The sequence below is a fragment of the Tamandua tetradactyla genome, chromosome 17 (genome assembly GCF_023851605.1).
Source record: "Tamandua tetradactyla isolate mTamTet1 chromosome 17, mTamTet1.pri, whole genome shotgun sequence".
In the NCBI taxonomy this organism is placed as follows: Eukaryota; Metazoa; Chordata; class Mammalia; order Pilosa; family Myrmecophagidae; genus Tamandua; species Tamandua tetradactyla.
Genome location: NC_135343.1, coordinates 13923836 through 13933898, shown reverse-complemented (window position 1 = coordinate 13933898; position 10063 = coordinate 13923836).

Genomic DNA, 10063 nt, shown 5'->3' with positions numbered 1-10063 from the left:
AGTAATTAAAGTTCTGTGATTAAGCTGGGCATCTCCAGCCTCCTTTGCAGTTTAATGTAGCTGTGTGATTAATTTCTGGCTAACGGATATGAGCAGAAGGGATGTGTGCAAGTTCTGGTTCATGTCCATAGACGACAGAGGTGTGCCCTCCACATCCCCTTCTCCCCTTCCTAATATTGGCCTCGACAGGAGCTGGAAAAGCCCTCTTAGACCACTGCATGGGTGGCAGAGCCTTAAGGAGGAGGGAGCTAGGTTCCTGGCGCTGGAAATCTCCTTATCAGTCCTAAACTCCATTAACTTCTCTCTCTTTAAGCCACTACTGTTTTGACCTTCGTTGTAGCATCTGAAATTATATCCTAATACTCCTGCTTTAAAAAATTGGCTAGCATGTTAACATTTTCCAGTGTCAAGGTTCTACCACAGCATAACTTTTTAATGTGTACAGTGTTTTATTTTAGAGATGTATCATAACTTGTTAATCAGTTCCCTAATTTTGATAATATAGCTTATTTCTATGTTTGTATTGCAGTGAATAGTCTCAGAGGCACATCTTTGGATTTAATAAAAATTATTTATTTAGATCAAATTCATAAAAGGTGGAATTTCTGAGTCAAACAATATATACATTTTCAAAGTTTTCACTTCTGGAGGGGCTGAGTCACCAGAAAGTATTGGCAGGTACAGATTTACCTGGACCCGCAAGCGTGCTGGACGTTATAATTAACATAAAAACCCTTTGGGTCTGGGTGTTTGGAACTTAGGCAGACAAATTCACTGTTGATATGAATTAGGCATTGGGAAGCAGATTCTTGAGCGGAGGGAACAAATGGTGAAAGGACTTGTAAAAGAGGTTTTTTTTTGGGGGGGGTGGGTAAATTGGAATAGGAAGAGGTTGAAGTCTTAGAAATAGTAATTGTTGGGGGAGAAGCTATGGTAGATTGAACTATAGATCCAACAAAGACATGTTCTTAATCTTAATCTGTATTTTTGTCAGTGTGAACCCGTCGTAAACAGGATTTTTTGAAGAAGTTATTTTCAGTTAACATGTAGCCCAACTGCAAATAGAGTCGAGAGGTTATCCTGGAGGCTATTCCTATGCATTAAGTAGATATCACCTTGTTGTTCAAGATGTAGTGGAGAGGCTGGAGGGAACTGGCTGGAACTGTAGAGCTGTGTTCCAGTAGCCATATTTCTTTAAGACGATTGTATAATGATATGGCTTTCACAATGTGACTGTGTGATTGTGAAAACCTTGTTCTGATGCCCCTTGTATCTACAGTATGGATAGATGAGTAAAAAATGGATTAAAAATAAATAAATAATAGGGGGAACAAATGTTAAATTGGGTAGAGGGAAATACTAGGGGTCAATGAGAAAGAGGGGTAAGGGATATGGTACGTATGAGTTTTTCTTTTTTTCTTTTTCTTTCTTTTTCTTGAGTGATGTAAATGTTCTGAGAAATGATCATGGTAATGAATCTACAACTATGTGATGATATTGTGAGCCATTGATTGCACACCAAGACTGAAATGGTCATACATTAAGAATGTTTGGGCTTCTATGTTGATTGGCTTTATTAATAAAAATTTAAGAAAAAAAAAAAAAGATGTGGCCCAGCTGAGCCAGGATGGGTCTTACTCCACACTATTGTAGGCCTTTATAAACAGAAGAAATTCCGGCACAGTAGAAGAGAAAGCCTAAAAAAGGAGCCAGAATTTGGAAGTCAGTGGAAACCGGAAGGGAAGTCAGAAGAGTCTATGCAAGAGAAATTGTCCGGAGACAGAGATGCAAGCCAAGGATCAGTGAGGATTGCAACAAGCCAGCGCCAGAATGCAACAGACGTTGGAGAGAAAGCATAGCCCTGTTGTCGCCTTGACTTTGGACTGCTAACCCCCGAAGCCATGAGCTGAAAAATGCTAACTGTCAAAGCCCACCCTTTGCACGGTGTTTGTCATAGCAGCTGGTGAACTAAAACAGTAGTCCCGGGCTGGTGGCCGGAAACATGGGGAAGAAAGAGAGGCTGGGAAAAAACTGATCAGAAGAGCAGGAATAGAGGTAGGGAAGAGGGAGAGGGCAGAGATTTTGTTGTTTGAGAGAGGAGTGCTAGGGAAAAAGTGGGCCTATCAAGTGGAAATGCATGAAGAGGTCCATCCATTTGCTCAACAAATATTTACTGAGCTTCTACTGTGTGCCAGGCAAGAGAGACAGAGTTCCTCCTTTCATGAGCTAACAGCTCAGAGCCAGAGGCAGGCAATTAAAAAGTAAGCAAATAAATGAACAAGTTAATTTTAGGTAGCGATGGAACCATAAAAGCAATCAAATGGGTTGATGGTCTGGAGGCTTAGAACAGTTGGAGGGAGAGGAGCTGTGGGTGAAGTGCAGGTGTGTGGTTTTTCCCCATCTTCCTCTGATTTCCATAGGGGCTGGGATGGGGTCAGAAGCTTCTGGTAGGAGCGTGGGCTGATTCCTACACTCAGGGGCTGCCTCCTTTCTACTGCAGCCTGGGCCTGTTCTCAGGGCTGCAGGGAGAGGCTGGACGCCAAGTGTCCTGGGAGAGCTTCCTGCTTCCACCAGAAACACAATGTGCGGCAATTCTGGGCTGGCCTGTGGCTTTTTGGACTGTGCATAGTTTTTTTGGATTGTGTATAGTTTTAACAGTTTGCTCTAAAATGGCTCCTTTTCTCTCTCCACCTTCCACTTTCTCAGACTCCCAATTTTGAATCAGGACCTTTGGGAACTCGCAGGATTTGGCTGCACTGACCCTGCCTAGGAAGCTTGTTTTCCTCCACTTATAGCGGTTCTTATGCCCAGAGCCCAAGGAGTGGCTGCCACACTCTCCCCTTTGCATTTGCTGTCCAAAACTTTGTGAATAAGGGGGTGCTGTTCTGTCCCCCAAGGAAGCACAATTCGTCTAGTAAATAAACCTACTGGTTTCAACTCTTCAATATGGGCCAGACACCTAAGTAGGCATTTTATTTGCATTATTCTATTTTCTTCTCTTAACCCTGAGGTAGGTACTTTTATTATCTTCATTGCACAGAGGTGAAAATCGAAGCACAGAGAAGTTAAGTGGCTTGCCTAGAATCTTCAGCTAACAAGGTACAGTGAGGACTAAAATCCAGGGTGGTAACTTCAGAGACCAAGCTCTACCCTGCGCTACACTCTCACTCTAGTAAAAGAAAACCCAACTGCAAACAGACAGGCCTTGGTAATGGGTCTAACTGCAGGTCCTGAAAACATGAACTCTGTCAGAGCTGTGTGTGCAGGGGAATCAGATATGTTAGATTTTTTGGTTTGTTTGTTTGTTTCTGTGTGTGTATTTAAAGTTTCTGTTGTGGTAACCGATATTCGCCACAAAACTTTCCATTTTAACCACTTTCAAGTAAAGAACTCATTGGTGGTAGTTACAGTCATGCCATGCACCCATCACCACCATCCATTTCCATCACCCCAAACAGAAACTCTGCACCCATTAAGCATCACCGCCCCCTCCCCCAGCCACACCCTTTTATGTTTTGTCTCTGTGAAATTGCATATTCTAGTTATCTCATATGTAGTCATGGCGAACGATATTTGTCCTTTTGTGTCTGGTTCGTGTCAGCCATTGGGTACGTTGGTTTTTTGTTTCAGGAAGAATCAGATGGGCAGTGGGCCCCGGGGACGCAGCCCCTTGCTCCCTGACCCCAGGGTGCCACCAGTGGCGTTTGGACCAATTCCATGTTCTGGCCCCTCCTTGGGGACTTTTCGGGCTGGGCTGCTGGGGGTTCCCTGTGCCTTTTGTGGCACACTAGATCCCCTTCTGTTGTCATCACTGCTCCCCAGCAGCCCCCTTCCCTTTTCCTAGAACCCACTGCCTTTTCGACATGAAAAATGTACTATAACAAGGCTGCTGGTAATTAATTAAAAGAGAAAAAAAATCCCAATCTTCAAATACGAAATGATTAATGACATAAGCATTAACGCCTCTGCACACTCAGAATGGCACCTCTTCAAGATAAACTTTTCCAGCACATTATTTTCTGCAGATGTGTGTGTTTTCTGCCCATGCGAGGCTGATTTCTCTAACCATGCCGGCCCATTTCATAGCAAATGGGCCCAAATGCTGTTTATCCTGCTCATTAGGAGCTTATATCAATTAAGCAGGCTTGGCTGAACTGCTTGTCCAGGCCGGCGCAGACACGGTCTGCAGTGCCTGTGCTCTTGGCCCCCTCTGGCCACCTGGGGCATCCCACCCCACTCCCCACCACTCAGAGGCCCTCTGATGCAGGGCGTCCTTGGAGCCTTCACAAGCCCAGGGCAGACTTCTGACATCAGAGAGTGCTCTTGTGTGGTGCTTGTACTTTATGGATTTTTAAAAGCTAATTGTTTGGCTCAGACATGCGGCTCCAAGCTGCTGGCTTACTGGATCTTTCTGTTGGTTGTTTTTTTAACCTGAAAAAGCCTCATCTGCCTCTTCCCTCCTTCCTTCCCAGCACTCAGCCTGCTCCCAGCCTGTGCTCTGCTTGGTTCCCCCCCATTTGTTCCACCTCACCCATGCCTCCTCTGCTTGACCCTTGTGCTTTGTGAGGTGCAAGGCTCAGGGTTTCAGGGCCTGCGTTGAAGGAGCTGAGGGTCTCGGGCTGTGGGTGGGCAGTAGAAGAGGCCCGTGTCCTGCCCTCCGGGGTGTCTGCGCATATGGGCAGAGGACACCTTGTCGTCAGGGAATTTGCCCAGGCCCAGGGAAGGTGCTTAGATCCGTTGTCATGAGCTGGTGGACAAACGACCATGGGCAGCACGTGAAACACTTCTGAGGAGTAAGTAGCCACTCCACGCGCAGAAAGGTTGAAATTCAGTGACCTGCTGGGTGGAGGGGTTGTCTAAATCAGGGTGGGAAACCCAGCCTGCCATTAGCCATAGAAGAACTCGTTTAATGCCTTGGGTTATAAAAATCGCAGTGTGACTTTAGAAGCTAGCCTCCATGGCTAGAAGATGGAGGGATTTACGGTAGGTACAAGTCTTCAGTTCTGTGTGCTGAGAGTGACACTTCCACTTTCCAGAAGAGCGAAATGATTTTTTCCCCAACAAAATTGTGAAAATGAGAAGCTTTTGTGGTTCAACATTTAGACAGGAATTAAAGCACTTTTCAATACAAGTTGAAATTATTTTTTTGCTTCTTTGGCCTGAATTCATTAATAAATGCGTTGGATTTCTTTCTTTTGGGACTTGGGCTACTGGGAAGGCTGTTCTTATGTCTCCTTTCACCTCCTCCCCGCCCTTCTTTGATCCCTTTAAAACTTTGCTATCCAGTATGATAGTCACTAGCCACATGTGTCTATCTGAATTAAAACTAAACAAACTTTAAAATTAAGTTCTTCAGTTGCACTGGTCACATTTCAAATGCTCAATAGCCATGTGTGACTTGTGGCCACTGTACTGGACAGTACAGCCATAGAACATTGCCCTCCTGCCAGAAAGTTCTACAGCACTGCTAATGTACCTTTGCTATCCAAGTTAACTGCATTTCTCCAGTAATATTTCTGGAATAGCATTCTATGTATCTAATAAGTTTTAAGTAGAAAGTCAATGAAACACTATGTACTCCCCCTCTCATGTCCTCCTCTCCCAACCCCACTACACACATATATAGAGAGCCCCCTACCCAGTGCCCCAGCTACACGATTTCAGGAAGTTGTTCCTTTGTTACATGACTATTTTTAGAAATGAAAAGTTCCCCATGATTGTCTAAATCAGAGGCCTGCAAGCCCAGGGGTGGGTAAAGTTCCCACATCAGCAGACCAACATCTGGCCAGCCCTCAGCCTAATGCTTGCTGTTCCAGGGCCACCACTGCTTCCCTGGTCCCCCTCAACTTCCCCAGGATCCGTCCCGAGATGCCTCTCAGTTTGACTTCACCCATTCTCTTTGCAGACCACAAAATATTGACCCGACAGTGTCACAGCACTAACACTTGGCCTGCCCAGACCGCGCATGCCCAGCCCCACCACAACCTAGCAGCAAAGCTCCATTTGTGCCGAGGTGCTGCTAAATGGCTGTGGGTCTCCAGCTGCTGTCAACTCCGGATACCCCCGGTTTCATGAAGGAAATTTAATGGAAGGTGATTCATCTGCTACAATATTTGCAATCAATATAGAAGTAGTTTTGGTCTTTTTTTGCTTTGTGTTTAATTCTGAGGCACAAAGTTCTCACCCAGGGTTATTCTTCGTGCATCATTTAACTTAGAATCCCACCGGGCTCCTCACCCTGACGCTTGAAGGATAAATGGCACTTTTACAACCCACTGGAAATAAAGCACTACTTGACTGACAGCATGACAGCTCTTTTGGAAAACGTCTGAGGCCGCTGCTCTCGGTTCTCTAATTTGAACAGCACCCAGGGTGTGTGCTTGGCTGGGGATGGACAGCCCTAGGCTGCACCAGACCCAAGGGAAGCAGGTCTATAGTTCAGACCTCTTCCTTGGGACACGATATTAGTGGGACAGGCTTTCCGACCAAAAGGCAAAGTACCTTTTAAACCTTGTAGGCCCTTCCACGGAGGGTAAGACTTTGCCCACTCCCTTGGAGGTCTGTAATGACCACGAGACCTCCCAGGGCTTCTCTGGACTAGCCCTCTTGGCCCTACTGACCTCCCATTATGCATTTGGGGCTGGGAGGCTTTCCTGGTACCTGTCTGTGTTGGTAAAGTCTCGACAGTCCTCCACTGGATAAAAGCCTTATATAAATGCTGTCACACCAGCCTGTTGAGAAGCAGTCATCCTCAATTGTTTTTGAAAGAATCCTTTGCAATTATAGCTGGCAGAGGAGAAATGATCATGGCATTAAGTTATTAGATGTACATCATGAAACATTTTTTTTAACTGAAGTTTATTTTCCTGAGAGAAGATTCAATGCACTCTATCTCTTTTAAAACATCTGATGTCACCACACTCTGCCTCCAGCAGCAAGCAGGATGCCCAAACCAGGCAAACCTTGCAGTGACGTGCCACACAGAATGTGGCGGAAGGTGTGTGCCAGGCAGGACAACGCTGAGAAGCCAAAAACAATGAGAGAGAAAAGACTACAGGGTGAGACCCACCCAGCTGGTAAACAGTGCCCCAGAGCTCAGCACACAAACTCCTCCTAGGGATAACCAGTGCCACAGGGCAGGGCAGGAGACGGATGGCCCCCTGGGTGCCACTAGGTGCCAAGGCTGGAGGAGGTATAGGCTGGAGAAGAGGAGTAACAGGATTTGGCAAGCCCTGCAACATCCTGCCCGCCCTATTAGTAACAACTGCTGCACCTAATGGTAATAACTGTTACTGCTTCTGTTTAATGTGGGCTTACTATGTTCTAGGCACTAGTACTAGTTTGTTAAGCTGCTGGAATGAAACGTACCAGAAATGGAACAGCTTTTAGAAACAGCTTTTACAAGCTTAGGGTTCTAAGGCTGAGAAAATGTCCAAACGAAGGCACCAACAAGAGGTTACCTTCACTCAAGAAAGGCTGATGCTGCCCAGAACACCTCTGTCCGCTGGAAAGGCGTGTGGCTGGCGTCTGCTGGTCCTTGTTCCCAGTTCTGTTGCTTCCAGCTTCTGATGCCAGTGGTTTCCTCTCTAAGCATCTGTGGGCCTCTACTTAGCTGCTCCAGAATGAAACTCTTGGTTTTATCTCTTAGCTTAGCGTCTGCTGGGGCCGCAGATTTCTTCTCTTTAGGTTCTGGCTATTTCTGTGAGCCCTTGTTTTGTACCCTGCTATTTCTGTCTTGATCTCCAAACATCTACATGAGCTCTGAGGTTTATTCAAAATGTTTTCCCTTTTAAAGGACTCTGGTCCTTTAATCAAGACCCACCTTGAATGAATGGAGTCACATCTCCATCTAATCAAAAGGCCACACCCACAACTGGGCATGTCTCATCTCGGTAGAGATAATCCGATAAAAAGTTTCTGCCCTACAGTATTGAATCTGGGGTACATAATAGCTTCAAACCGGCCCACCACTGATAATGAACAAAGACAACTCTCACGAAGTAGCTATCATTCCCACTTTATAAATTCAGAAACTGAGGCTCAGTGAATTGAAGTGAAGTATCTTGTTTTGAGTGAAACTAGTCTGGCAGGTAGAAGAATCACTAGTTAAACCCCAGTGACAATCAGCGACATAGGAACTTTCACTTCACTGGCTTAACGAGGTCCTCTTTATACCAAAGGAAAGGGATTTTTATGACTCCGGAGCAATTGTTATATGAATCTTTAAAACAATACACAGTGTACAAGCTCAACTGTTACCTGGGTTGTGCACATTTCTAAATCATTTATTTTGACTGAATAAATGGAATTGGTTCAGAGAGACACTTAATATAACCTATTCTTTGAATTTGCAGAGATTTTTGTAATGCTCTCAATGTTTCTTTTTATTGGGTGTGGGAGAGCTGGGGACAGGAAGGAAGGTGCGGTGTTAAAAGGCAAACAGAGAAAAGATTCTTCATAAAAAAAGAAAATACGTCTAGAAATGATTGCTCCATAAACAAAACATGAGTGCACACAGCAATTTCAGGTTCTCGTTCCGCCCACTCAGTTGTTCTTAATGATTCAAGAACAGAACTGCCTGGGCAGATTTACAGGCTCCGCGCTGCTGACATCTGTGCCGAAGCTAGGCTATGTGTGTCCAAAGAGCGCTTGCTTCTGCTCAGAGGGAGAAAATGCAAACACTGTAATTTGATTTTTACCTTTACCATGATTTAAATGAAAATCAATGTAGTTATTCTCCAGTATGCATCTGCAGGCTGTTAGGATATGAGTGAGTGCCAGAGAGAGGACAGGGTGGCCTTGAAATTTGGGGATTGAATGAGATGTGAGGATCACACCATTCGATGCCAACAGTTGTCTTCTTTCAGCTCTCGCCACTGTTAAGAAAGCTGAGCTGCAGGCTGTCTTTTGCTGGAAACCTTGTTTGAAATGGTGCTTTAGCAAATTCTTCTCCAGGATCAGATTGCGTATTGATGGCTGTTCAGTGGAGGGCAAAGCGGTGCCTAGGACAGGGGTTGGGGTGGGAGTTCCAGGCCCAGCGCCAGTGCCCTCTGACATGGGTTTACTGAGTTTCCCAGCTGTGGTTTTGGGAATGTCACCTTCTCTCCAGTTCCCTTTCTTTAATGGGAAATTTGCTTTCCATTAGACGCTTTCCCCAGAATTATAAATTCTCTTAGCCTCTTCTCTAAGGCCTGTGCTCCCCAGACTATAATGATGATAGCAGAGACCTGTCAAACCCAGGCTGACCCCCAGCCCCAGACTCCTCACCAAGTCAGCAGTTTTGGAACCCACCTGGCAGGCTACCCCCAGGGACTGGCGGATACAGGCTAGTAACTTTGCTGCCTAATAATACACTGAGTCTGTGATTTAGAACCTTCCTTCCATCTCTGAGACCCAGAGCAGGGAAATAACTTGCCACGGGAAATAGAATCTATAGGTAGGAGGAGCTGGGATTCAAACCTAGATTGGTCTGATGCTAGAGCCTATGTACCTGTCATCCTTTTCAGAGGTGATGTGAAGTTAGGCTTTGCATTTCTATGCAGCAGAAACTATTGAAATGCCAAAAGCCTACCCTTCAAGAATCTGAGGAGGAAGGGGAGGTAAGTAAAATGATGGGGTTGGCATTTGAAAATGATCTGATTTTTTATTTTAATGCCAATGCTAAAAGGTTGGGTGTTATTTGAGTGGAATGTCCAGCGCCTCTCTTTGGCTTTCAAGCTTTAAAGATAGATTCCACATCCTGGGTGACTGATTTCATACTGTGTTCCACCTGACAGCTGTGGTCTGGCTGTCCCTTGCCTCAACTAATTTTTACTGCTTCTAGGGAAAGAGGGAAGGAAAGAGGCAGAGTGAAAGGGAGAGAGGGGTGGGGATGAGGAAATGGAAATATTTTCAAGTTACAATGTCAATTATAACCAGCTGAATTTACACAAGTACAAAAATCCAATGGACTTAAAATTCTAATGCTTTATATCATGGTAAATTGAATTTTGGCTAAATCAGCGAATACAGATCCAGTTTTACTATTTTTGCTCAATATTATTTCTCATGTAGACGTCCATAT